General features: G+C 45.7%; 1 long non-coding RNA gene and 1 pseudogene across 1 annotated transcript; one reads left to right on the top strand and one right to left on the bottom strand.

The window, feature by feature from the left end:
- The window catches only part of LOC144695499 (zinc-binding protein A33-like), a 519,682-nt pseudogene that overhangs the window by 139,930 nt on the left and 353,340 nt on the right, over positions 1-26,412 (bottom strand).
- On the top strand, positions 1,120-7,446 carry LOC144695609 (uncharacterized). The gene is made up of 3 exons (XR_013579976.1): positions 1,120-1,209; positions 6,452-6,512; positions 7,328-7,446. It is a non-coding gene; the product is annotated as an uncharacterized LOC144695609 (long non-coding RNA).

Raw genomic sequence — 26,412 nt, 5'->3', positions numbered from 1 at the left:
AAGGACTGTTATGTTTTGCAGTGATCACTCGTGGGATCTCTTTGGATTTGAGCTGGCCTCTCTTCAAACCTTCCTTCTACAGTGTAGCTAAATTTCCAATGGTACACCTTGTAATAGACCAGGTTCTCAACTGCGATGGAACATCCGATCTCTCCTAGCTCGGATTCAACTATTGACCAGTTTTCTTGTCTTGCCTCCCTCAGGCCATCTTTCATTCTCCCCCTCCCCCTGTGGTAAAGCAAGAAGCCAGTACTCCAAGAGAAGAAGAATCAGAGGAGAAGGAAGCTTCACACTACGAAGTTGAGGTGCAAAATGAGAAAGAGAGTGAGTCCCCACACCAATGGTGATCTCCTGGAAGGTTGGGGTGTTGGTGCAATGAGAGGAAAGGAGAGGTGCAATTAATCTATAACCAGCAATGCCAGATCAGTTACTAAACCTCTCCTCTGCCCCATCAGATGACTCTGGATGGTGTGTCGTGCACGGCCTGGAGATTATTGACCCTGACCAGACCTGGAACCGCTTGATTCTAAAGAGTGGCAGAGCAGTGGTTGTTGCTGGAGGTGCTCTTGTCCCATTCCTCTTGACCCCAGCAGCAGTGGAGACACCACCCTACCTGGAGGATAACAGGATCTGTGAGGAGTGCTTACAATTGTAAGACTGCAGGTTTTCTTTCCTGTCCTGATTACTGAGCACACGTGACACTTCTCTGGGTTGAATCCAGGACCTTTGGTCAGCCCTTCATGCAAGCGGTAGGGCTGGCATGGCCAGTAAGTGTGGTACTGTCAATGCTGAAGGGTAGACTGGGAAGGCCAACAATGGACGCCCACTAGTGTGCCCACCAAGATTAGGAAGAGTGTGAATGCTTGCTCTTGTTCTATCTGGTTAGAATCATTGCATTTAAAAAGTTAAAAGCGCCTTGTTACTCATTCTGTGGTGGCTTTCTAAGTTCATGTCTGGAGCAATAGAGACATGACTCATTTAATCAGTCATGGGAGGAGATAAATATAGTAATGTGAAGAGGCTTGATATGTGAGACCTGGAAAGAGTAGTGAAGAACATAACAAACTCTGGGCGTAGAATTTTACAGCCCTGCCGTGGTGTGGGTGAGGCTGGAAAATGTAGCGAGCTGTTCAAAATGCCATTAACTTTGGGACCAGAAGATCCCGCTGGCAGAAGGGGCATAAAATTCCACCTGCGGGTTCTCACTGAGTGAGTGTCATGGGTTGTAAAGTTAAAACCAATGTCTCAAACAAGAGCCTGTGTTTATAACATCATTAAAAATGTTCCCAGGTCCTAAGAAGTGTTGTCAAGTTTTATTTGAAACTGAGCTACTTGGGAAGATTTAAGACAAAAATTGACCATTTTGTCCAAGTTTGTATGGAATGTCATAAAGGAGAAGTTGCGGGAGGAACTTCCAGAACCTGGTGTGCACAGGTAAAGGAATGTCTCCCCTCCGCCCCCCACCCCACCCAATGGTGGAGTGATTTGATATTTCAAACTCCCACTAACCCTGCACCTCAGATGGGTAAAGGTAAGAAACACAGCCAAGAGGTTGGTGCATTTATCTCTGGTTAATACACTTAAATCGAGTCTGTTTTCTAATTTGAACTTTGATACCCCTGTCATATAAAACTTTCACAGGAGAGTAATAGGGACTTTTCTGTAGAAGCCCAACAGAACTTAACCACAGCGTTGCTGGCATTAGCAGCACTGCATTGAATTTGAGTGTGCTGGCTATCTTGTTCCTTTTGTTGTCCCTTCAGATCAGAGAAGGTTGTAATCTTTGTCAGCTCAGTTCTTCCCTCAAGTTGCCTCGTAATTTATTCTCTCCTTAGGAATCGAATGAAGAACTCCATGGTGCAGGTTCCCACCTCCGAGCGACATTCAGGTAATGGACTCTTGAGCTCTTTGAACAGGTCTGTCCCCCAACCCTCGCCCCCAACCAATTGACAAACCGCAACACATGAGCCTGGCTAAAGAGAAGCCACCAGCACTGCTGTTGGATGTAGAGGTCATGGGTGAATACCTATTTCTGATTAATTTTATTTATTTTTATTTTTGCACTGTCGTGGGTATGTTTTTATTTTCCCAGCAGGTAATTTCCACATAGATTTTATACAGCACGTTTTAATATTTTGAGTACTTTTTGAAGTGCAGTCAGCTTTGTGACGTAGGGCAGGGCTGCATGGCGGTGTAGTGGTTAGCACTGTTTCCTCACAGCTCCAGAGACACATGTTCAGTTCTGACCATGGGTGTCTGTCTTAGTGGAGTTTATACATTCTACCCCGCCACCACCATGTCTGCATGGGTTCCCACCAGGTCCTCTGGTTTCCTCTCACCATCCAAAGGCACGCTGGTTAGGTGGATCAGCTACAGTAAATTGTCCCCCAGTGTGTCTATGGTGGGCTGGCATCCTGTCCTGGGTGTAACCCACCTAGCACCCATTGCCTGTCGGGATAGACTCTGACTCCCCGTGGCCCTGAATTGGGTGAAGCAAGTGAGTAAATGTACCCCGGTCGCAAATCACTCTATCTTTTTATGTCTAGTGGAATTATTTTGATGCAACTTGCTGACACAATAAAATTTACCCATTTTTGGATTTGGGGAGGTGTCACATTGGTAATTGGAGAGTGAGCTGAGCAGCGAGGGAGAATGACCAATCGAGAGGAGTGCAATAGGACTGACCACAATAAAACCTGCGATCAGTCAGTCTAATGGGAAAGAAAGACTTGGCCTTATATAATGTCTCTTGCAACCTCAGGACATCCCAAAGTACTCTATATACTTCAAAAAGTATGTCATTGACTGTGGTCACTATTGTAATGTAGGAAATGCAGTGGTTAATTTGTATACCGCAAGATTCCACAAACACCAAAGAGATCAATGGCTATATAGCAGCACTGGTTGTGGGATAAGTTCAGAACATAAGTCAGCCTTTCAACCTTTAGAATCTGTTCCACCACTTGATAGGATCATGTCTGATCTGATTGTGGTCTCATTTCCACTTTCCTGTCTGTCCCCCATGTAACCCTCAACTCCCTTGTCGATCAAAAATCTGTCTAATTCAGCCTTGAATGAATTCAATGACCCAGCCTCCACTGGTCTCTGGGGAAGAGAATTCCACAGACTAATGGCTCTGAGGTGGGGAAAACATCTGTCTTAAATGGGAGACCTTTTATTCTTGAATAGTTTGTCCCCAAGTCCAGTCTCTTTTTGCCTCCACCCCACTAAGTGGAAATGTCCTCCTGTTATCCATCATGTCAAGCATCGTCAGGATCTTGTGCCTTAATAACATCACCTCCCATTCTTCTAAACTCCAATGGGTATAGGTCCAGCCTGTTCGACCTTTCCTCATAAGCCCTTCATCCCAGGGATGAATCCAGCAAGCCTTTTCTGAACTGCTTCAAACATAATTATATCCTTTTCAAATAAGGAGACCAAAACAATGCACAGAACTCCAGATGTGTCCTGTGCAGCTGTAATTCAACTTCCATATTTTTATATTCCACTCCCCTTGCAACAAAGTACTCTTGTCCTCTGTATTTTTTGTGACTTTAGCCCAGACTCTGGCTCAGCATCACCTTCTGTTAGCCTGATCTCTAGCAGCCAGTGGGATCCTATTGTTATGGGATATGAGCTTGAATAGGGGAGAGGGAAATTTCCACCTATAACAAAAAGTCCTGGGCAACTGATTGTCATGAGTTGTTTGATTTATTTTTTGATTTTCAGATTATTCAATCTCTTCACCTGACTCTTCATCCTATTGCAGGTAAATCTGATCTACTAACACTTAAGACTGAAATATATCCAGTAACATCAATTTCTACTAAGGGTCCCTGAAACCTTGTCCCTGTTGACTGTCCTAAATTAAGCTCAAGTATATAAAGGTGGCCAGCATTGATTGAATCACTTTTCTTCCACCACCTTTTTGAGGAAGAGAGTTCCAAACACACTCAACCCTCCAAGAGAAGAAATTTCTCCTCATCTGCCTTAAATGAGTGACCCCTAGTTCTAGATTCTTCCACAAGAGGAAGTATGCTCTCCACATCCATCCTGTCAAGCCCCCTCCAGATCTCAAAGGTTTCAATTAATCCCCTCTCAGTTAAGCAGCTTTTGTTGTCCATCCCTAGTTTTCTGAATTGTATTTGGCTGGATGCACTGAGGGACTGAAGGTTTACGCTGCCTTAAACTGAGTAGAAGTGTTGTGTCCAGTTGTGGTCGTCATATTTTAGAAGAGATGTGAGGGTCCTTGAAAGGGTGTAGAGGAGATTCACCAGAAAGTTTCAAGGGATGCGGAGTTTTCATTACAAGGTTAGGTTGGAGAAGCTGGGGTTGTTCTCCTTGGAGCAAAGGAGGTTAAGGGGAGATTTGATGTGTATGCACGTTCGCCCTACCTTATCTAAAACAGAAAATCTGTTCCCGTTACCTGATGGTACAAGATCTGGGGGACACAGATTTTGGCCATGGGATACTGGGGAATGTGAGGAAGAACATTTTTACACAGCGATTGGGAATGACTTTGAACTTTCTGCCTATGAGGGTGGTGGAAGTGGACACAATCGATGATTTCAAAAAGGAAATTGGATGGACATTTGTGAGAAACTTGCAGGGCTACTGGGATAGGCAGGGTGAAGAGACTGATTAGATTGCTCTTCCGAAAGATGTCATGGACTCATGGTCCAAATGGCTCCCTTCTGTGCCCTGATGACTGCCTGTCTTGTAAGGTCACTCAGCACATTAATGAATCATTGTGGGTTTTCCTGACAATTTGGCTTTTTTTTTTTGGTGGTTTTTCTGGTGCTTGCCACAGATGACCTGATAAATGTCCAGTGGTGGATGACCTGATAAATGTCCAGTGGTGGATGACCTGATAAATGTCCAGTGGTGGATGACCTGATAAATGTCCAGTGGTGGATGACCTGATAAATGTCCAGTGGTGGATGACCTGATAAATGTCCAGTGGTGGATGACCTGATAAATGTCCAGTGGTGGATGACCTGATAAATGTCCAGTGGTGGATGACCTGATAAATGTCCAGTGGTGGATGACCTGATAAATGTCCAGTGGTGGATGACCTGATAAATGTCCAGTGGTGGATGACCTGATAAATGTCCAGTGGTGGATGACCTGATAAATGTCCAGTGGTGGATGACCTGATAAATGTCCAGTGGTGGATGACCTGATAAATGTCCAGTGGTGGATGACCTGATAAATGTCCAGTGGTGGATGACCTGATAAATGTCCAGTGGTGGATGACCTGATAAATGTCCAGTGGTGGATGACCTGATAAATGTCCAGTGGTGGATGACCTGATAAATGTCCAGTGGTGGATGACCTGATAAATGTCCAGTGGTGGATGACCTGATAAATGTCCAGTGGTGGATGACCTGATAAATGTCCAGTGGTGGATGACCTGATAAATGTCCAGTGGTGGATGACCTGATAAATGTCCAGTGGTGGATGACCTGATAAATGTCCAGTGGTGGATGACCTGATAAATGCCCAGTGGTGGATGACCTGATAAATGCCCAGTGGTGGATGACCTGATAAATGCCCAGTGGTGGATGACCTGATAAATGCCCAGTGGTGGATGACCTGATAAATGCCCAGTGGTGGATGACCTGATAAATGCCCAGTGGTGGATGACCTGATAAATGCCCAGTGGTGGATGACCTGATAAATGCCCAGTGGTGGATGACCTGATAAATGCCCAGTGGTGGATGACCTGATAAATGCCCAGTGGTGGATGACCTGATAAATGTCCAGTGGTGGATGACCTGATAAATGTCCAGTGGTGGATGACCTGATAAATGTCCAGTGGTGGATGACCTGATAAATGTCCAGTGGTGGATGACCTGATAAATGTCCAGTGGTGGATGACCTGATAAATGTCCAGTGGTGGATGACCTGATAAATGTCCAGTGGTGGATGACCTGATAAATGTCCAGTGGTGGATGACCTGATAAATGTCCAGTGGTGGATGACCTGATAAATGTCCAGTGGTGGATGACCTGATAAATGTCCAGTGGTGGATGACCTGATAAATGTCCAGTGGTGGATGACCTGATAAATGTCCTGTGGTGGATGACCTGATAAATGTCCTGTGGTGGATGACCTGATAAATGTCCTGATGATCTGAATGGCTAGTCCAGTCCCTACACCACCTAGAGCACTGTCCCCTACTGACAGCTAGCACTGATCTTTGTTTGTCACCTGAGCAACAGCAGCAATATCTTGTTGCCTCCTTCCTCCAAGTCCCATCTCCTTCCTACATGGTGATTCTTGACAGCCATAGGTAGACATGGAAATCTAACTCTACTACCTTGCGTGACTCTCTCCCACTGCATGGTAGGGTGGTTAGCCATGGATGCAGTCTCAATCCCAAATGAAGGTCGTTTCGAGAGGAATGCTGTACTTGTTAACTTGACACCTCTTGCATCTGTATTTCCAGATCGAAGCGAGCAGCCTTCGGCCGGTATTTTCCTCAGGAAGATGAGGGCTACGCTACAAAGGTGATTGTCAGCAAGGAAGAATTGCCATGGCCTTGAAACATCCCAAAGCATTTTTGGCTACAGAAGTATTGCATTGCCTGTCGTAATATAGGAAACACTGCAGGCAATTTGTGCACAGCAAGCTCCCACTACCACCGATGTGGTAATGACCAGATTTTTTTTTGATGTTGGTTGGTTATTGGCACCTCCCAGAACTACACTGAAGAGTGCCCACCTGGAACGTATGCTCAAGTTCCACTCCCAAGGCAGTGCCAAATGCCATTGCCTCCCTGCTGCCAGGGTGAAGGATGTCACATAATGGGCAGGGGTGCTGGAAATTTAGAATAACACAAGTCATGGTTCATGTTTGGCACTGCCATGTAAGAGCATTGAGGTCTTGCAAAGGGAGTTTAGTTTTCACCCTAGTTTGAGTCTGTTTCCAGTATAACAGTGTCATTTCAGTCACTCCTGTGAAAGAAAATACAATTGGCAACTGAAGCATAACAATTTCTCTCCAGCAGTGTCCTGGAGGCTTGAACACTGTGGTAGACAGGCCAGGAGGGGAGTCATTGAGGTATTTTATTTAAAGTGCTGTTTTGAGCACTCTTGTTCACTGGTATTTTTTGACTGTCTGAATGGGTGGGGCAGTTGGACGCCAGGTTGTATGATGAGACCTCCAGGAATCCGACCACCGCAGTCATTAGGAAAAGTTTGAAACATCAGAGATAAAGATTCTCGGGCTCGGTAAGATGAGGGGCGCAGCTGACACAAACGCAACAGGGGATGTAGCAAGCTGACTGCCTCGATCTGAAGATCACCCTCTTGTGTACCAACAGGTGGAGACACTCTTACTGGGAATTGCTAATGGTGATATGACTGCGTCGCAGGCTTTTGGATCAGGAAGACCGAAGGTGTTGCACTCGCCCAAATGCTAAGACCCTGTTGCCGGCTAGTCTCTGCTCAATTTGTGTTTTTAATGAGCTATTGTTAATTCTAAATTCCAAATAAAAGATTGTTATTAAATGGTGAGTGAAATAGCAAGGTCACTCTTGGCCAATTTGATTCTGACCCCATGTGGCCTAACCTGTGGCTTAGAATGTCTCTGGTAATACAGTCCATTTGGCAAAACTGATATCTGTGCCAGTGCTGCTGGTCCTCCCACTGCTCTTCATCCAATCTTAAATCCCTTCCTCATGTTTCATCGAACTTCCCTTAAATTGTCGATTTGCCTCTGGTAGAGTTCCATATTCTCACTGCCACACTCTGGGAATAGACTGACAGGTCTATAATTCCTGCTGCAGGACTACCCTAACCCCAAACCACAAGCACAGTGATACCTTTTTCCTTCTGTCGTTCACAGCACGTGAGCATCTCTGGCTAGGCCAGCATTTGTTGCCCTTAATGTTGGTGAGTCGTCTTGAATTCCTGCAGCCCATGTTGGACAGGGAATTCCAGGATTTTGACATGGTGATGGTGAAAGGGATGGTGATCTATTTCCAAGTCAGGGTGGTGTGGCTTGGAGGGGTGTTCCCATGCTTGTGCTGCCCTTGCCCTTCTACATGGTAGAGGTCACTAGTTTGGGAGGGGGTTTAGTATGTTGCATCTTGTGTACAATACACACTGCTGCCACTATCAGTGGAGGGAGTGGTGACTGAAGTGAGCTGCTTAGCACTGAATTGTGTTGAGCTCCTTGAGTGCTGCACTCATCCAGGCAAGTGGAGAGTATTCCTCCTGAGTTGTCTTGTAGATGGTGGACAGGCTTTAGGGGGTCAGGAAGTGATGTTACTCACTGCAGAATTCCCAGCCCCTGACCTGCTCTTGTAGCCACATTTTGGCTGCTTCAGTTTCTGGGTAATGGTAACTCCCAGGGATGTTAATGGTTGTTGGTTCCCAGAAAAGAGTTTTCCCCAGGACTGCTAAGAGAGCTCCAGCTGGGACTAGCCTGACCTAGCGATGTAGAACTGTCAGAGGCTATTGAAGCTGACTTGAGGGTTTGAAGTATTGTCCAGTGTCTTAGCTCCTGTACAACCAGGGTTTGTTTAGAGGACAGGAGAGCATTGGCTAGATGCCTGAAATCAAAGTAACATCACTCCTAGTGTTGAGTTCAAGTAGAAAAGCCAGGAAGTCTTGCTGTTCTGTTACAGATTCTCCTAATCAGGACTTGAGTGACTCTGAAACCAGCCCAGAATGCTGAAAATGTCTCGCTGCCTTAATAAATGCTTTCTGCCCACACAATTCGGTTTCTATTTGTGTTCCTCACTCTATCCAAGCAGCAGATAGAGGTAGATTAATGCTCCAATGTTATACCTGCTCCCACATTGCAATATTCCTGTGCTTGTAATGAGGCACAAACTGTAGTTTCCACTGCTTGATGTAATGAACACAGGGTGTACCAGGGAAGCTCTCATACCCCGTGCCACTTTCTTTTAATTTATTCCTTGTGGGATGTGGGTATCCCTGACCAGGCCAACATTTGTTGCCCATCCCTTATTACCCTTGAACTGAACAGCTTGCTAGGCCTTTTCAGAGTCAACCACATTGCTGTGGGTCTGGAGTCACATGTATGCCAGACCAAGGACGGCAGATTTCCTTCCCCAAAGGGTATTAGTGAACCAGATGGGTTTTTACAACAGTTTTATGGAGACGATTACTGAGACTAGGTTTTGATTGAAGATTATTTTATTAATTGAATTTAAATTCCACTAGCTGCTGTGGTGGGATAAGAACCTGTGTCCCCAGAGCATTAGCTGAGCCTCTGGATTACGAGTCCAGTGAAATTACCACTATGACCATAGTCTAGGAGGTGTAGCTATCTGTGGTAACGTTAAGAGCAATACACTTTAGAGAATGTGAGCAGATTGACCACATAATTGTATTACCCGATTGCTGTGTAGCGCTGGCTAAATTGTTAGTCAGTAGTTTTGAATGGCTTCTGGTTTGAGAAGCACACATGTTTGTGCTGTTGCTTAAGTGAGTAAACAGCATGTGCTTCACTTTATAACAGTCTCTTTGACCGCATTGTTTAGTTCACCAACTCACCCCTCAGTAGGTTGGTGTGGAACCGTATTTGCTGAGCAAAGTGAACATAAGAACATGACAACTGGCGATAAAGCAAAACGCAGCCAGTGGATGACACCATGGCAAGCTGCTGAAATTAAACTGAAGCAAATCAGCTGTACCTTACAGGTGATTACATACTTCCTTTATCGTAGTCCCCTGAGTCATCTCCCTCCAGTATGCCACAGTTTGGCTGTGTCAAACCATTTGCTCAGACCACTGATGACTGGTCACAGTATATTGAACGCCTTGCGTTCTTCTTTTTGGCCAACAACATATCGGGGGACGAGAAGAGGCGAGTGATCCTCTTATTGATGTGGCAATAAAACATAAGGCCTAATTTGTAGTCTAACAGCACCTAATGCCCCCGATTCCAAGAACTTTGAGATGGTAAACCTGAATGAAGATGACATTCAAAAAAAGTTAGTCAAATGAGTTTAGACTTCAGCAAGGTTCTGGAGTTGGTGCTTGCAATGGCGAGTACAGTCAGGGATTCAGAAACAATCCCGAGAGCTCAAAATGGCTCCACCATTCGCCTCCAGGAGGGAAGCACTGGTTAGAAATAGCACAAAAGTGCAGGGTTGTGCGGAAAGATGGGAAACAGTTACCAACAACTGACCAATGAAAGTGGTTTAACAGAGAGAACCTACAATAATAATGATAGAAATGGAACCAGACAGTCTGCTAACAAATGACAATTGAAAATAATTGAATGTTTCTTTTGCCATCATGATGGACACACTATGCGACATTGTAAAGACCGATTAATACAAACCTTCATGCAAAAAGGTAGAAATCGTGACATTCGCATAATTGAGGAACCAGAAGGAACAGAAACAAATATTTACTCCCTACACAACTTGAAAATGGGTAAAATGGAGCCCATCTATGTGACAGTAAAGGTCAGTGAGAAACCCATTCAAATGGAGGTGGATACAGGGGCATTCATGATAGTTATAGAGGAACATACGTTCAAATATCTAAATGGAAGAGATCACCCATTAAATCTGGAAAATCCAGATGCTAAATTAAAGATTTATACTGGTGAAGGCATATGAGTAAGGGGTATATGTAAGGTTCCAGTACAGTATGGAAATCAGTCTGTTAATCTACTCCTAATTGTGATAGGCAGAGGACAGAGTCTTCTTGGAAGAAACTGATTAGAGCGATCAATCTTGAGATCTCAATCAGAATTAGCAAATATTACTATTTGGAAAATGTTAAGACTCAACAAAAGGAACTCGGAGGTGATGATTGAGGACAGAGTTCAAGTTGAAGTCAGTAACCTCCAAAAAGAGAACCTGCTGAAGGACTTTTACATATCGCAAGATCCCCTTGGATCCCAAATTGTACCACCAAAAATATTTGAGGAAGAACAGGAAGAATTCAGCAGATCTCTGGCCGCGATGAAGAATAAACAAGCCAAGAAAAGACAACAATGCTTAATTCTCCAGGAAACAGCTAACGATAATAAAAAAAGAAATGGAAGAGCTGAAGAATCAGCTACGTGAAAACCAAGAAGCTTTAAAAATAGAGACCCCCTGAGTTTCCAAAGGAGCTGACAGATGAGGAAATTTTGGAAGACTCAACCACTGAGTTCACTCCAGTTGAGCTCATATCTGAGCCTAGTCTGGCCAATAGGGAAGTTGAAAAGAAGCCAAGATTAAAGTCAGCACTTCCAAGAAGAAAACCCATTAAAAGAAGACACGTAGGAGGAAAAAGCAGAATTACTAACACAGGCCTGAAATTATTTTTATAACAGGAAGCTGGTCATGTCATCTTGAATTTAGCCTTGCCCAACATCCTGGGAACCTTCTTGGCAGTTGACCTTCATATTGTTGAACTTGGAGGGAGGGGCTGCAGGAGTGTATGTGATTGGGTCCCGAAAGTGGGTGAAAGCATTCCCGTTGGAGTCTACACCACGTGTGGAAGGAACTCCCCTTGGTTTGGAAGTATCTGTAGGATCCATTGAGCCTGAGGGGGTAAAAGAGATGAACTTGCAGATTCCTACTGGAGAGCCCAGTAGACAGATGACTCCTGAGAGGGAGGCCTCGGCTAAACCATCCGAAGTTGTAGAACTACGATGTTCAACGCATTTGAAGAAGCCTCCAGAGAGAATGAATTTGTAAATTAGTTTATTAGTAAATAAAAACTACTTTACAATGTTTACAATATGTTATGTAAATAGTTTAATATATTGTAAAGATTGTAATTTGTACCTTTTTGAGTAAAGTGGGGGGGATGTGGTAATCTGGGGTGCAATGCACCTCTAAGAGAATGTGAGCAGATTGACCACATGACTGTGTTACCCAATTACTGTGTAGCAAAGGCTACATTGTGAATTGGTTCTAGTTTGAGAAGTGCGAATGTGTTTGTGCTTCTGTTGCTTATATGAATAAACAGCATGTGCTTCACTTCACTCTGTCCCTTCATCCACATCGTTTAGTTTACTAATTTACCCCTCAGTAGACAAGCGTGCAACCGTGTCCCCTGGGCAAAGGGAACCAACAGTAAGAACATAACGCTATCAAAAAAGGGAAGGGGTGTACATTAATAAAAAAAAGCTGCCTTATTTACTTCAAGCAACTTTGTTGCTGTGCCTCCTGGGGCAGAGTTTTAGGTCCCGTGGGCGGGCATTAACCCACCCGATTGGGTATAAAATAGAGCACAATGACATTGGGCGAGCATCCTGACATCATCACGCACTCGCGTGATTCTCTTAAAGGTATATTGCACCTCAGATTACCACATCCCTCTCCCTTTACTCAAAGGTACAAATTACCATCTTTACAGTATATTAACTATTTTTACATAATATATCGTAAACATTGTCAAGTAGTTTTTATTTACATGCATAAGCTATTAAGGCTATTAAAGTACTAACTGAGAGATTTTTCACTTCCCATCCAACCTCCTGGGTGGCGGGTGGACAAATCAGCCAGGCGGCCTTCGCATTTTTAAGGAAACTTCACCCATGGGCTGGATGAGGTTTCTGATGTTAACTTAAAAAAATGTTTTGATACAATAAAAATCGTGTACATGTTTATGTGCATGAGTTCTATGTGGGGAAATTCTTTTACAGAGTTTCCATGTCTTCATTTTTCATTTTAAAATTCTGCAGCTCCCTGAGGCAGCTCCTTGCCTCCAGGCAGTTTTCACTGCACATTCCCCAGCGTCTGCGCAGACTTCAGTGCTCACCTTCTCCTGCCCCCACCAGCGTAGCACTGAGCCTTTCAGCGCACGTTTCACGCTGCCTGGCTGTTAATTGGCTGGCCAGCCAGTGTCGAATTGAGGTCGGGGGCTGATCGCGGGCGCAGACTGTTTCCCGGTCACGCCGGTCTGCCCAGTGACCCGAAAGTCCTGCCCTTGGTGCATTTAAAAGGCTGGAGCTATTGGCATTCAGCCACGACAGGACATGTCAACTGTGGTTCAAATGGGGGAGTTTTGCCTGGTGTCTTGGCCATTGCTTACCCCTCGAGCAGCCCATGTCGCCACAGCATTTGTGGGGGAAGTGGGGGAGCCTTGTAATGTGAGAAACGTTGCAACAGTGACTACGTTTCAAAGCCGCTGGAAAGTACAATCGGAAATCCTCCGATTGTGAAAGATCCCACAGAAATTCAGGAAAACTAACTGTAACGGGAAGTGAGCCTGAATTTCAGCACATGTCCAGTTCAATTGCTCATGTTCCTTGAGTTGGCACGAGTGAAAATGCTGTCATTACCCCAGTTTCTTAAAAAATGCCATAAATTCTCATTAGGCTGCTGAAGGGGATTTTGGCAGCAGTACTTTTTGAGTGAGTGAAACAGAGGGGGTATTTCTTTCAGTTTTACCATTGTGGTGGCTGTGCTTTTGCCTGACTGCAGCCAGAGCTTGGAATCCCTCCCAAATCTCTCTCCTTTCAAAATATTCTGTAACCTATCTCTTTGAGCAAGCATTTTTCTGCCTGCTCTTATACAGCTGGGCCATTCTGTCTGATCACACTGCTGTGAAGTGTAGGGGCATTTTCAATCTGGTGCTGAACCTGCCCAGCTCCTGCTCTGTTCAAGAGAAGGACAGCCCTGTCCACCACCCACCCAGCTCCCATTGCAGCTGCACTGGCAGAGGCCCAATACTGGACACGTGTCAGGCCTTGTCCTTCAGTGAGACAAAGGGGGAAGTGATCAGCCAAGGCTCCTGTTCCTCCTATGCCATTAATAAACTGGCTTCCACTACCTGACAGTGGAGCATCTCCGTGTATCAGGAGAGGGCTCTGCTGTGATGCTTTTCCCACTCAGGAGGAAAACCCAGTCAAACTTGGCAATGAAAAAGAAAATAAAGCTTTTCGGAACTGGCCTTGTATACCTTCAAATGGAATTCCAATTTTCTGGTGCCAGTATGGCTGGTTCTTACTGGGATTTGACAATTTTGAATTGTTTTTTTCCCTCCTGGGGGTCAATTAGCTAATCGGCCGCCTGTTTAGGAATTGCTGGTGGGGCCATCAAGGGAGGAATGTACATCCGAGTGGCTGCCATTCCTCGGATCACTATATCTGAGAGGCGTTAGCTCAGCTGAAAGTAACATTGCAATGGGGAGCAGTGGGCCACCATCAATACATTGCGGCTGTGACCTCACTGCGTACGCCCCTGCCAGGGACATCCATGTCAACAAGGTATCGAGGAACACCACTACTATCCTCTGGCCCAGCTGTCACCATCTTCAGGGACAAGGGCAGAAAAGATTGAGGAGGCCGGATGCCCAGCTCTAGGAAAGACCAGGCTGAGGGGTGACCTGATCGAGATCTTTAAGGTTATGCAAGGGTTTGAGAAGGTATGGCCGTTTTCACGCATGTGGCTGACCAGAACTGGAGGCCGCAGATATAAGATAATTACCAATAAGCCCAGTAGGGAATTCAGAAGAAACTTTGTTACCCAGGAAGTATGGGAGCGTGGAACTTGCAACCACAGGGAGTAGTTGAAGTGGGTAGCATTGAGGCACTTAGGGGAGTGCTGGAAAAATACTTGAGGGAGAAAGGACTAGAAGGATGTGCTGATAGGGTGAGATGAGAAGGAGAAGGGAGGAGGTTCGCGTGGAGTATAAATGCTGACAGGAGCCAGTTGGGCTGAATGGCCTGTTTCTGTGCTGTACTGTCCATGTAGCTCATGGAGCGTCTCCAGACGTTGTAGGTGGGCAAGGTCTGATCCCACCACAGGGCAGAGAAGTGCAGTTCACAGGAGGTAGCACGAAAACCCTCAGGCGCAAACATTTATTAACAACGCAGAGAATTGCTCGAATCAAGATCTTGACATTGAAGTAAAATGCAGCCTGCCCACGCATTCAGGGTAAACAGTAATTAGATCATAAATCCCTCTCACAACTCCGCTCGTTCCCACAAATTGAGAGTGCGATGCAAAATTACTCTTAACTTCCTCTTGAACCAAACTTCTCATTTTTAAGCCAAGTTTCACTCTGAAGGAAAGCTGGGTCTCTTGCTTTTAATAATGAAGGTGTAACAGTTCCATTTTTAATAAGGCTGTTGAACAGCAGGGACAGGGCTGTGGGGAGACTGGAGTGGGAGGTGTGGCTTGAATCTAAATAAGATCTTTGTCAGAGAGCAGAATTGGATATCACTGAAAGGACTGGGAGTGCAGAAGGGATTAGCTGCAAATTTGGAAGCAATGAGTGTTGTGAGCAGGGGTTGGTGGGGAGGGGGCAGGGTTCAGTGTTTCTAATTTACGTCAATGACATGGACTCCAGAAACATTTCACCAATTGGTCTGCGTTCCAGCTGATGCCAAACTAGAAAGAGTGGGGGTGGGGGGATGTGGTACAACTGGAGGAGGCTGCCCAGCGATGACAGAGCGAGTTGGGTGGAATAGGTGAGGGGGCAGGACAAACAGAGAACGTTCACTGCCTGCTCTCACGCATACAGGAAGGGGAACACTGCAATAGCCAAGAATGCACGAGAAAGAGGTCAGGCAGTGTTGGTAGGCTCGGGATTCAACCCACACAACCAGCCCTTGACAGCAACCAAACAAATCCAGCGGGATTGGAGCAAGACGATGGAATAGGCTTGTGTACTAGGGTGGACTGGGAAGAGATGAGGTAGGAGATCCTTAACTGACACCCACTGGTTCCCGATAGTGAGTACAATGCTTGATGTGATTTTATAATTGCTTCTTATATCTCATACAGCAACCACTTCCATTTCTGTAACATCTTTACAACCTTCCCAAGGCACCACGCACGGGCCATTAGCAAAGAGAAGATTGACACGGGGCCAAATAAGGAGGTATTAGGCCAAAGGTTTGCTCAAGGGTAGGTTTAAAATATTGCCTTGATGAAGGAGAGAGAGAGAGATGTGGAGCAAGGCAGAGTGGATTAGCAGGGTGGAAAATCCAGAGCTGTGAATAGTGGAGTGATGGGTGTACAAGGGGGGAAGAATTGGAGTGATGCAGATATCCTGGATGGGCTTAGGGCTGGAGGAGTTTAGGGAGGGGACGAGGCCATGGAAGGATTTGAATACAAGGTTAAGAATTTTAAAACTGAGGCGTTGCCGGAGTGGGAGCCAATGTTGATTAGGGAACACTGGGATGATAGGTGTGTGGGACTTGGTGCAAATTTGGACACAGGCACCAGTGGTTCAGATGAACGCAGGTTTATTAGGGTGGAAGATAAAGCGCTGTGAATGGGATAAAGTGAACTGGTCGCTAGAGGATGGTGCAGCATGTGGGAGGGCATCTAACTGGCATGAGGCAGGTGGGTACAAGTGGAACTTAGGGACCATCTCCATTATCCAGCTCCCCCTGGTGTGACTAGAAAATGCTGGCTGTCACCGGTGAGCAGTGGCACACAGATGTTGACATTTTACTGAGTGCCAATTTTCTGGGAACATTCAGCATACCCGTACTGCAGAGATGTACGACCAAGAGGATTCTTTAGTTGAACAACAAACTTTATTTAGCTGTTGGATTAGCTGCCTGCTTCCAGCAAGTCTACAATACACTCCCACAGGCTACAGAAACTCCATCCCCTTATGAGATGCCCCACGCTCGGTGTTGATTGGCTGTTCTGACCATGTGACCCTTGTTCAAGAAGGCTGGTCTTAAAGCAACAATCACCGCACGTACTGCCTCCTCCTGCTCTGTCAACTGGCGGTTCTGCCACAGGATGCCAAAACCTGCACCCACCATCGCCTCTCTCATGATAAAATGAATAACCATGAGGAAAAGGACTGGGGAGAGTATGCAGCCTCGCCATACCTTGTGATGATGTTGAAGGAATCCATAGTGCCTGTGCTGGTCTTGGCACAGCAGCTGGAGTTGTTGCATAGGCCTGGAAGTTGTTAACATACTGATCCGGGCCGCGGTAATGTTTTGTGATGTACCAGAGTGACTGCCGATAAACACTAGCGAAAGCCCTTTTGAAATAAGTGTCTTCTGCTCTCTAATGTTCCTGAGCTTAAAGCTCTGCTCACAGCATGATTTGCTGCCCCCAAAACATGCCTGTTCTTCACAGAGGGTACCATCTACTACTGCTTTCAACCTGTTGAGGAGCACCATGCTGAAGAGCTTGCCAGGTACTGACGTTAGTGTTATGCCTCTCCAGTTGTTGCTGTCACTGAGTTTCCCTTTCTTTGGCTGCTTGACTGTCACCCCACAACCTGGCTGGCTGAAGAATCACGTGTGCTCCAAGACAGGACCAACCAGTCTTGAGGTTAATGATGCCAAGTTTGGTCTACGCATCAGTTGTGAGAAGGCCAAGGCAGTGATGACTGGACGACAACAAGACCACCCCCATCGCCAGGACATCAAGGCCGTCAATCACTTCCCCTACCTAGGAACCAACATCACCAAGGAGGGTGATGTAGAGATTGATATCCACACAAGAAACTGCAGTGCCGCAGTGGTCTTCCATCGACTCCAATTGATCTGGGCACCCAACACCATCAACATAACCATGATATCGCAGCTCTTTAGGTCCACGCCTACATGTACCAAGTGTAATCTTTGCCAGTAAGACATAGGAACATAGGAAATAGGAGCAGGAGTAGGCCATTCAGCCCCTCAAGCCTATTCAACTAGATCATGGTTGATCTTTTACCTCAATGTCATCTGCCCACACTGCCCCTATATCCCTCGATATCTTTAATATCTAGAAATCTATCAATCTCTGTCTTGAACATACTCAATGATGAGCCTCCACAGCCCCCTGGGGTAGAAAATTCCAAAGATTCACCACCCTCTGAGTGAAAAAATTCCTCCACATCCTAAATGTCCTGCCCCTTATCCTGAGACTGTGCGGCCTGGTTCTCCTCCCCTGCCCACCCCTCCCCAGCCAGGGGAAACATCCTTCCTGCATCTACCCTGTCGAGCCCTGTAAGAATTTAATATGTTTCAGTAAGATCACCTCTCATTCTTCTTAACTCTAAGGAATACAAACCCAATCTCCTCATAGGACAATCCCTCCGTGCCAGGAATCAGTCTGTGAGCCTTTGTTTCACTCCCTCTATGGCAAGTATGTCCTTCCTTAAGTAAGCAGGCCAAAACTGTACACCATATTCCAGGTGCGGTCCCACCAAGGCTCTGTACAATTGCAGCAAGACATCTTTACTCCTATACTCAAATCCTCTTGCGATAAAGGCCAACTTACCATTTGCCTTCTTAATTGTTTGTTGTACCAATATGTTAATTTTCAGTGACTCATGAACAAGGGTACCCAGGTCCCTTTGAACATCAGCACTTCCCAATCCTTCACCATTTAAGAAATTCTCTACCCAGTTAGTCACATCCTGCTACCTGAGAATGACCTGTTTATTCCTACTCTCTGTTTTCTGTCCCTCAACCAATTCCCAATCCATTCTAGTACATTATCCACAATCCCATGTGCTCTAATTTTATTTATTAACCTCTTGTGTGGGACCTTATCAAAAGCCTCTGAAAATCCAAAAACATCACATCCATTCTGTTCATAACATCCTCCAAAAAACTCCAACAGGTTTGTCACAAATGATTTCCTTTCATAAATCAATATTGATTCTGCTCAATCGTATAATTATTTTTTCAAGTGTCTAGTTATCACATCCTTTACAATGGATTCTAGTATTTACCCTATTACTGATGTCAGACTACCAGGTCTGTAGTTCCCTATTTTCTCTCTCCCTTCTTTCTTAAACTGTGGGGATACATTTGCTCCTTCCAATCTGCAGGAACCATTCTAGTATCTATAGAATTTTGGAAGGGCACCACCAATGCGTTCCAGGAATAAATGACTCCAGGGATAAAGAACTGTAGCTATGAGGATAGGTTGGAGAACTTGGGACTGTTTTCCTTGGAGAAAAGAAGGCTGAGAGGAGATGATAGAGATATTCAAGGTCCTGAGCGGTATGGACAGGTTAAATAGTGACAAACTGTTCCCACTCAGGAGATCATCAAGAACTAGAGGGCACAGATTCAAAATAATGGGCAAAAGGAATAAGTGTGATGTGAGGAAAATCTTTTCACCCAGAGGGTGGTTGGAGTCTGGAATGAACTTCCTGAAAGGGTGGTGGAGGCAGGTTCAATCGAGGTATTCAAAAGGGAATTGGATCGCTATCTGAAAAGAGGGAATGTGCAAGGTTACGGTGATAAGGCAGGGGAATAGGGCTGGGAAGAATGCTCTTTCAGAGGGCCAGTGTAGACTCGATGAGCTGAATGGCCTCCATCTGCACTGAAAATTTTGTGTTCAATTATCTCTACAGCCACCTCCTTCAACACTCTGGGATGCAGATTATTAGGTCCAGGTGACCCATCCCCAAAGTTCTTGATCCAGGCGAGACCCCTCAATTTGTCACCGTCTTGTTGGGACACCCCCAAATTGTTATACCCAGGTGAGGAGGGATGAACTGAATCTCTGTCTTCATTCAGACAATGACCATCTCCAACAAGAGAGAATCCAACCATTGCCCCTTGACATTCAATGGCATTACCATCAATGAATTCTCCACTATCAACATCCTGGGGGGTTACCATTGACCAGAAACTGAACTGGACTAGTCATATAAATACTGTGGCTACAAGAACAGGTCAGAGGCTGGGAATCCTGTGGCAAGTAACTCACCTCCTGACCCCACAAAGCCTGTCCACAATCTACAAGGCTTTTATTGGGGAACCTTTAGACTATGAAACTGAGACGACCCTTTCAGTTTATTTTGCAAGAGTTGGCTGAAATTATGTCAATTCCTGGCCTGTCTCACCACAACCTCTTATTGTTACAGTCACAGTGTTCAAGGGAGCTGGGTGGAAACTTTATCTAATGTTTATAGGAGCACTAGAGAAGATTCAATACAGATTCCCAAGAGTGATACCAGAACTGAGAGGTTATAGTTATCAGGAACTTGCCACCACAAGGAGTGGTTGAAGCGAATGGTGTAGATGCATTTGAAGGGAAGCTAGAAGAGGGAGAAGGGAACAGAGGCTTACGATGGTAGATTTAGATGGGACAAGATGGGAGAAGGCTCGAATGCAGCGTAAGTGGAGCAGTTGTGGATGTAGATCCTAAAACGGAAACACTGAGCAGGCTGCTCTCTTTCTCTAGAAGATAAGACTGAGAGGTCGACCTGATAGAGGTCTTTAAAATGATAAAGAAGTACGATAGGGCAGACAGAGAGATAATGTTTTCACTTGTGGAGGAGAGAAAAACAAGAAGGTTTAAGTATGACGTAGTCACTAATAAATTCGACAGGACATTCCGGAGAAACCTCTTTCCCCAAAGAATGGTTAGAAAGTGGAACTCACCACCACATGGAGTGATTGAGATGAATATTGTGAGAAGTAGTGAAGAGGAAGCTGGAGAAACACATGAAGGAGGAAAGGAACATAAGGCTGATAAGTTAGATAAGGAGGGGTAGGAGGAGACTTGGTCGAATGGCCTCTTTCTGTGTTGTAGGCTCAATGTAACTCCGTGCCCTCTTTCTATACACCAAAGCTGCAGCCAATTAAGAGTTACTGCTCTTCTACCTAATCAGTTACACATCAGGAGTTATGGGGCGCTCCTGGGAAATGCAATAAGATGTTGCACCAAAGGGAGTCACTCGTCTTTCAGTCAGTTGTGGCTCAGTGGATAGAACTCTTGCCCATGAGCCAAAGGGTTGTGGGTTCAAGTCCCACTTCAGAGACATGAATACAGTACCTAGGATGATGTACAGTACTGATGGAGCACTGCCCTGCCAGAGGTGCTGCCCTTCAGATGGGGTAGATGGTGGCCTAGTGGCTATGCCACCAGACAAGTTATACAGATGCCCAAGCTAAATGCTTGGGCTACATGGGTTCAAATCCCACCATGGCAGGTGGTGGAATTTAAATTCAATTAATAAATCTGGAATTGAAAGCTAGTCTCAGTAATGGTGACCATGAAACTATCATTGATTGTTGTAAAAACCCATCTGGTTTACTAATGCCCTTTAGGGAAGGAAATCTGCTGTCCCTTACCTGGTCTGGCCCCAGACCCACAGCAATGTGGTTGACTATTAACTGCCCTCTGAAATGGCTGAGCAAGACACTCAGAGATGGGCAACAATTGCTGGCTTGGTCTGCGATGCCTACTTCCCACGCAAAAGTAAAAAAAACAGACGCACTAAAATGATGCCTGTAAAATGTCATTTCAAAGTTGGGAGTTCTGCCTGGCATCCTGGTCATTATCAATACTTCACCTGACATCACTTGGGGGGAAAAATATAGATATTATCTGGTCATCGTCGGGTCTATGGGATCTGGCTGTGCAAAAATTAGTTGGTGCTTTTCCTAATTTAGTGCAGCGACTAAACTTCAGAAAGTGTGTTGGGATGTCCTGTGCTCATAAAAGACTCCGTATAAATGTGTTTCTTTTCCTTTCTTCTCTGGGATTTGCAACGGCAAAGGTGATGGAGAGAATTTTGGAGCTTTGCTGGGGCCAGGAGGTTGGGAACCGAATGGCCAGTTTGTTCCTGTTGGATCATTGACGATTGACCAAGCAGCCTGTCAATGAACAACTGACGGCCTTGGAGCCATGGTTCGATTCCCAGCTCCAGGGACTCAGTAAGTACAATACCATCTTGGATCTACAAAGCTCTATATCTTCATGCCCTTACTGCCACATCTGTGAAAAGAAGAATGACTTGCATTTATATAGCACCTTTCAACACCTCGGGGTGCTCAGTGGATTTCTCTCTTACCTCTGGGTCAGAAGGCGGTGGGCTCAAGTCCCACACCAGGCCCTGAAGCCCAAAATGCCGGCTGACACTCCCAGTGCAGTACTGCAGGAGCGCTCTGTGTGTGTGTGTGTGTGTGTGTTTGCCAGTCAGGTATGGGTGTAAGCGGTAATATTGCCTTTGGATACTGTAGTCAAACTAGCAATATGGGATCAGTCAACAATTGAACAGCTCAGCAGAATCAGAACAGGATTAAACATGGTGGAGGTCGGTGTATAGTATGTGAAGGGGAAGACATAAGGGGTGACTATGCATAATATCGCCTGTTTTAAACCATTGCTCAGAGTTAAAATTATTCCCTTGCATGTTGGTGTGAAAGAAGGAAGCTGGAATTGGGCAGGGAAAGGTTGGATTGGATAGGGAAATAAGAATTGAACCATGAAACTGAAAATTTCCCTGAAGGAAACCCATGACTATATTATCATATAAATACATCCTGGGTGCTTTTACAAGTTATTTTATTGTGAAGTCCCTATCATGTGGAGAAACTCAATACATAACCACAGAGACTGGGGCAAAAGTAAACCCAGGCACAATAAAACACACATGCACAAGACATACAAAGAGGTAGGCGTGTGTGTAAATATATTTAGATATATGAGTTATTTATAAAGCCTTTGGGCAACATTAAACATTAATCATTTTGAATATGTACGTGATATGCTACTTACAGAATGATTCTATGAAAGAATAATTCATAGCATTTGAAAACAACACCGTTCATATTTGTAGGTTCAACATGGCTAACGTCTCTTTCTCAGTCCAAATTTCCAACTCGTTGGAAACCATTCTCCAGGTGCTGCTGCTGCGTGTGCTCCTGAATTGCATACAGCATTCATCCGAAGAAAAAGATTTCAACGAGGAAACCACAGTTTTAATAAGGCATCCGAAGTAGCGTGAGGTGAACTAGTGGTAGAAGGAGTTAACATCCTATAAATGCACATATGTATATAGATATATATAAACACACAGACACACACACACACACACACTTCTCTTAGTCAGTCCCTCAGGATCAACGATGACTTGCTTCCACTCCGGTTCAATGGATTCTGAGATTGCTGATAAGTCAAATCTATGCCGACACTCCCACATGTGGGGCAGGTGGCGTTTGAAGGATGGGTAGACGGGTTGTTAGGAGGTTTGCACCCTCCCTCCGATGCCTCGATTTCACCTCTGCACATTCCCGGTGAAGTGTCTCGATATGTTCGCCGCCTCCCCGAATGGACCTCCTCCATTTTGGTCAGTCACAAGCCGGGGTCTCCCATGAGTCTGTGGGGATGTTTGACCTCTTCAGGGATACTTTGAGGACATCCCTAAGGAGTTTCCCTGTCCCCCTGGGAGTCTCCTGCCCATGACTGAATTTCCAGTCGAGAAATTGTTTCGGGTGTCAGGCACAGAAACAACATGTCCCGCCCAGCGGAGCTGGTATTTGGGTGATTGGTGCCTCGATACTGGGCAAGTTGGCTTGGGAGAGAACGCTGCTGTTGGGCCGCCTCCCTTACCACTGGATTTGGAGGATTTTGTGAAGGCCTCACTTCTCCAGTGCTTTGAGGTTTCTGCTGGAGGTTGTCCAAGTCTCCGAAGCAAATAGGAACACGGGGATCACTGCTGTCCGGTAAACCATCACCTTAGTCTTGGGATTGAGATCCTGGTCCTCAAATACTATTTTCCTCAGTCACAAACAGATGCGCATCTTTACCCACACACGCATAGATATCCACGCATACAGTAATACGCATATACATACACGCACAGACACACATATATATATAAGCAAAGATACACGCGCACATATATATACAAACACACGAACTGTGCATGTCCGCATGGCCTCATCCCACCCACACACGTAAACACAAGTATCCACGGTTATGTTGATATGCATGTGTCACATACATGGATATACACAAAGACATACGCATGTAATAAAAGACATGTTGCACACACACACATGCACACGTGCACACACATACACACATCAGCAAAATAAACAAACACGCATAGAAACGTAAGATGTGACTGTGAACACACAAAACTTGGACATAAGGGCCAGGATTTTTCGGGTGGGGGAAAGGAAATTCCCCACCAATACTGCCTGCCCCTCAGCGATTTCACGCTCCAATGAGTGTCAATTGGCTTCGGGCGGGACTTCCGCCACCCTCCCCTCCCCCACTTAGCCGGGAGGAAGTCCCATCTCAGAGAGCTACCGGTCAATTTGATTGGCCAGCAGCTCTTTGGCCCCTACAGCGCCAGAAGTTGCGGTGGACGGGACTGGGACTGCAAGCTGTCCCCAGAGCCTAAGTCCCGGGAGTCCAGAAAGAGGTTCGTTTTGGTGGTCTCAGGGCAGGAGGTTAGGTGAGGCCTGGCGAGGTAGACAGGTGGGGGGTGTTAGGGTGTCGGTCAAGAGGCCGGGGCGGGGGGGGGATCCTCCTCAGGGGTCAGACCTTTTGGCTGGGGTGGGGGCAAACCCGATGTTAAATGGAGGCTGCTGATGGAGGCACTCAAGGGCGGGCGAGCCTAGTCTCTCCAAGTGTAAAATGGTGGAGAGGCTGAGGTGGGTGGGAACCCCCATCGAGACGGCCATCCGACAAATTTTACACTCGCTCTCCCCTCCCCCACCCCGCCACCTACAAACCTGCTGGTTGGGGGGGGGGGATATAAAATCCTGCCCAAGCAGCCTGAACACATGCGGGCTCAGTTACAGGAGGATTGCAGATTAGGGATCGTCACCAAATAGCGAACAGGCACAAAAAAGAAAGAAAGGAAGATAAAGGGTAGTGGGTTCAAGGCCCCACTCCATACAGCTTGAGAACAAAATCCAGGTTGACTTTGCCAGTGCAGCACTGAGGGAGTGCTGCATTGTCAGAGGTGTTTTTCAGACGAGAGGCTAAACTGAGTCCCCCAACTGCCCTCTGCTGGATGTAAAAGATTACATAGAACCACAGAAAAGCACAGAGAGAGGCCATTCAGCCCATCCTGTCTGTGCTGACCAAAAAAGAGAAAATAAACTAGCCGCTCATTTTAATCCCACCTTCCAGCATCTGGTCCATAGCCTTGCAGGTTACAGCACTTCAGATGCAAATCCAAGTACCTTTTATAGTTGAACATTTCAGCCTCAACCACCATGTTAGGCAGTGAATTCCAGATGCCCACCACCCTCTGGGTGAAAATGTTTTCCTCATGTCCCCTTTAACCCTTCTACTAATCACCTTAAATCCATGCCCCCTGGTAATTGACCCCTCAGCTCGGGTCTTTCAAGCCTTTCCTGTCTACACTATCTAGGCCCCTCATCATTCTGTACACCATTAGGTCACCCCTAAGCCTCCTCTGTTCTAAGGAAAGCAGCCCGAGCCTATCCAATCTCTCCTCACAGCTGCAATTTTCAAGCATTTGAAATTTGAAATTTCAACCACGTTCACTGCTTTAAAGAAGAGTTGGGGAGTTCTGCCGGGTATCCTGACTAATATTTATCCCTCAGTGAAGACCGCTAAAAACAGCATTTCTTTGCTGTTTGCCGGACTTTGCTGTGCGCAAGTCAGCTGCTGCAATTCTTACATTTAGACAGCGACTTCACTAAGCGCTTCATTGGCTGTATAGCACTTTGTGGCACCCTGAGGCTGTGAAAGGTGCTACAGAAATGCAATTCCTTTCTTTGTCAATGCCTAAGAAAATTTGAGGTGACTATTTCTGGTCCCTAGTCTATACCCAGGGTCAAGAGTTAGGTCTCTGAAACGGGGCAGTCTTACAAGCTCCTGATGAACACACCATGTTGGTTATGGGCACCTGTGATTGACGGTTGAGGGTGGAATTGAACTCGATAAGTCACCCATAAAGCAGTTCAACAGCTGGTCAACACCCACCATCAAGGGCAGCGCATAAATGCTGCCCTGTCCCTTGGCCTAGTTGCAAGTGCTTGTGTCACTGTACCCCAGAGAGGGAGTCAGCACCATGAGGAATGGGGTGGAGGGGAGAGCATGGAAGAAGCACAAAGTTTATGTTACACTGAACCTACAGAAGGAGGCCATTCGGCCCAACAGCTTCATGCACCACATGAGCAATATGTGGACAGTAGAAGTCCAAGTCATCTTAACTAACTGATGGATAGAAGCCATTCACAATGTTATTAGTCAGCTCTGGGTCAGACATCGAGGATGTGGCAGAGAGAACGAGAAAGAGAGAAAGAGAGGGAGGAACAAACAGCCCAACCAAATACAAACCAAGATTCAACAACATTAAGTGCTCAGGAAAGTGGACCAAATTTACAATGGGGTCTGTGTGTGTGTCAGTGCATGTGTCTGTGTCATAGTGTTAATGTGGTGTGTGTTATTATGTGTGTATAGGGTGGGGCATGTGTATGATGAGTGTATGTTAGTGTGTGTGTCTGTGTCATGGTGTTAATGTGGTGTGTGTTATTGTGTGTGCATATGGAGGTGGGCAGTGCCTGTGTGTGGTGTGTGCATGTTAATGTGTGTGTCTGTGTCAGTGTTTCTATGTGCGCCCGTGTGTGTGATTTTGTATATGTTAATGTCTGTCTATGTTTGCATTGGTCTGTTAGTGTTTGTATGTGCCTGTTTTGTGTGTGTATGTGTTAGTGTTTTGGTGTGTGTATGTGTGCTTCAGTGGGTTAGAATGTCTGTGCATATGTGTGTGTGTGTGTTTC

Source organism: Cetorhinus maximus, chromosome 21 (genome assembly GCF_964194155.1).
Source record: "Cetorhinus maximus chromosome 21, sCetMax3.hap1.1, whole genome shotgun sequence".
Classification (NCBI taxonomy): Eukaryota; Metazoa; Chordata; class Chondrichthyes; order Lamniformes; family Cetorhinidae; genus Cetorhinus; species Cetorhinus maximus.
The sequence above is the reverse complement of the archived record's forward strand: the minus strand, read 5'-3'. Positions and strand labels throughout refer to the sequence as shown.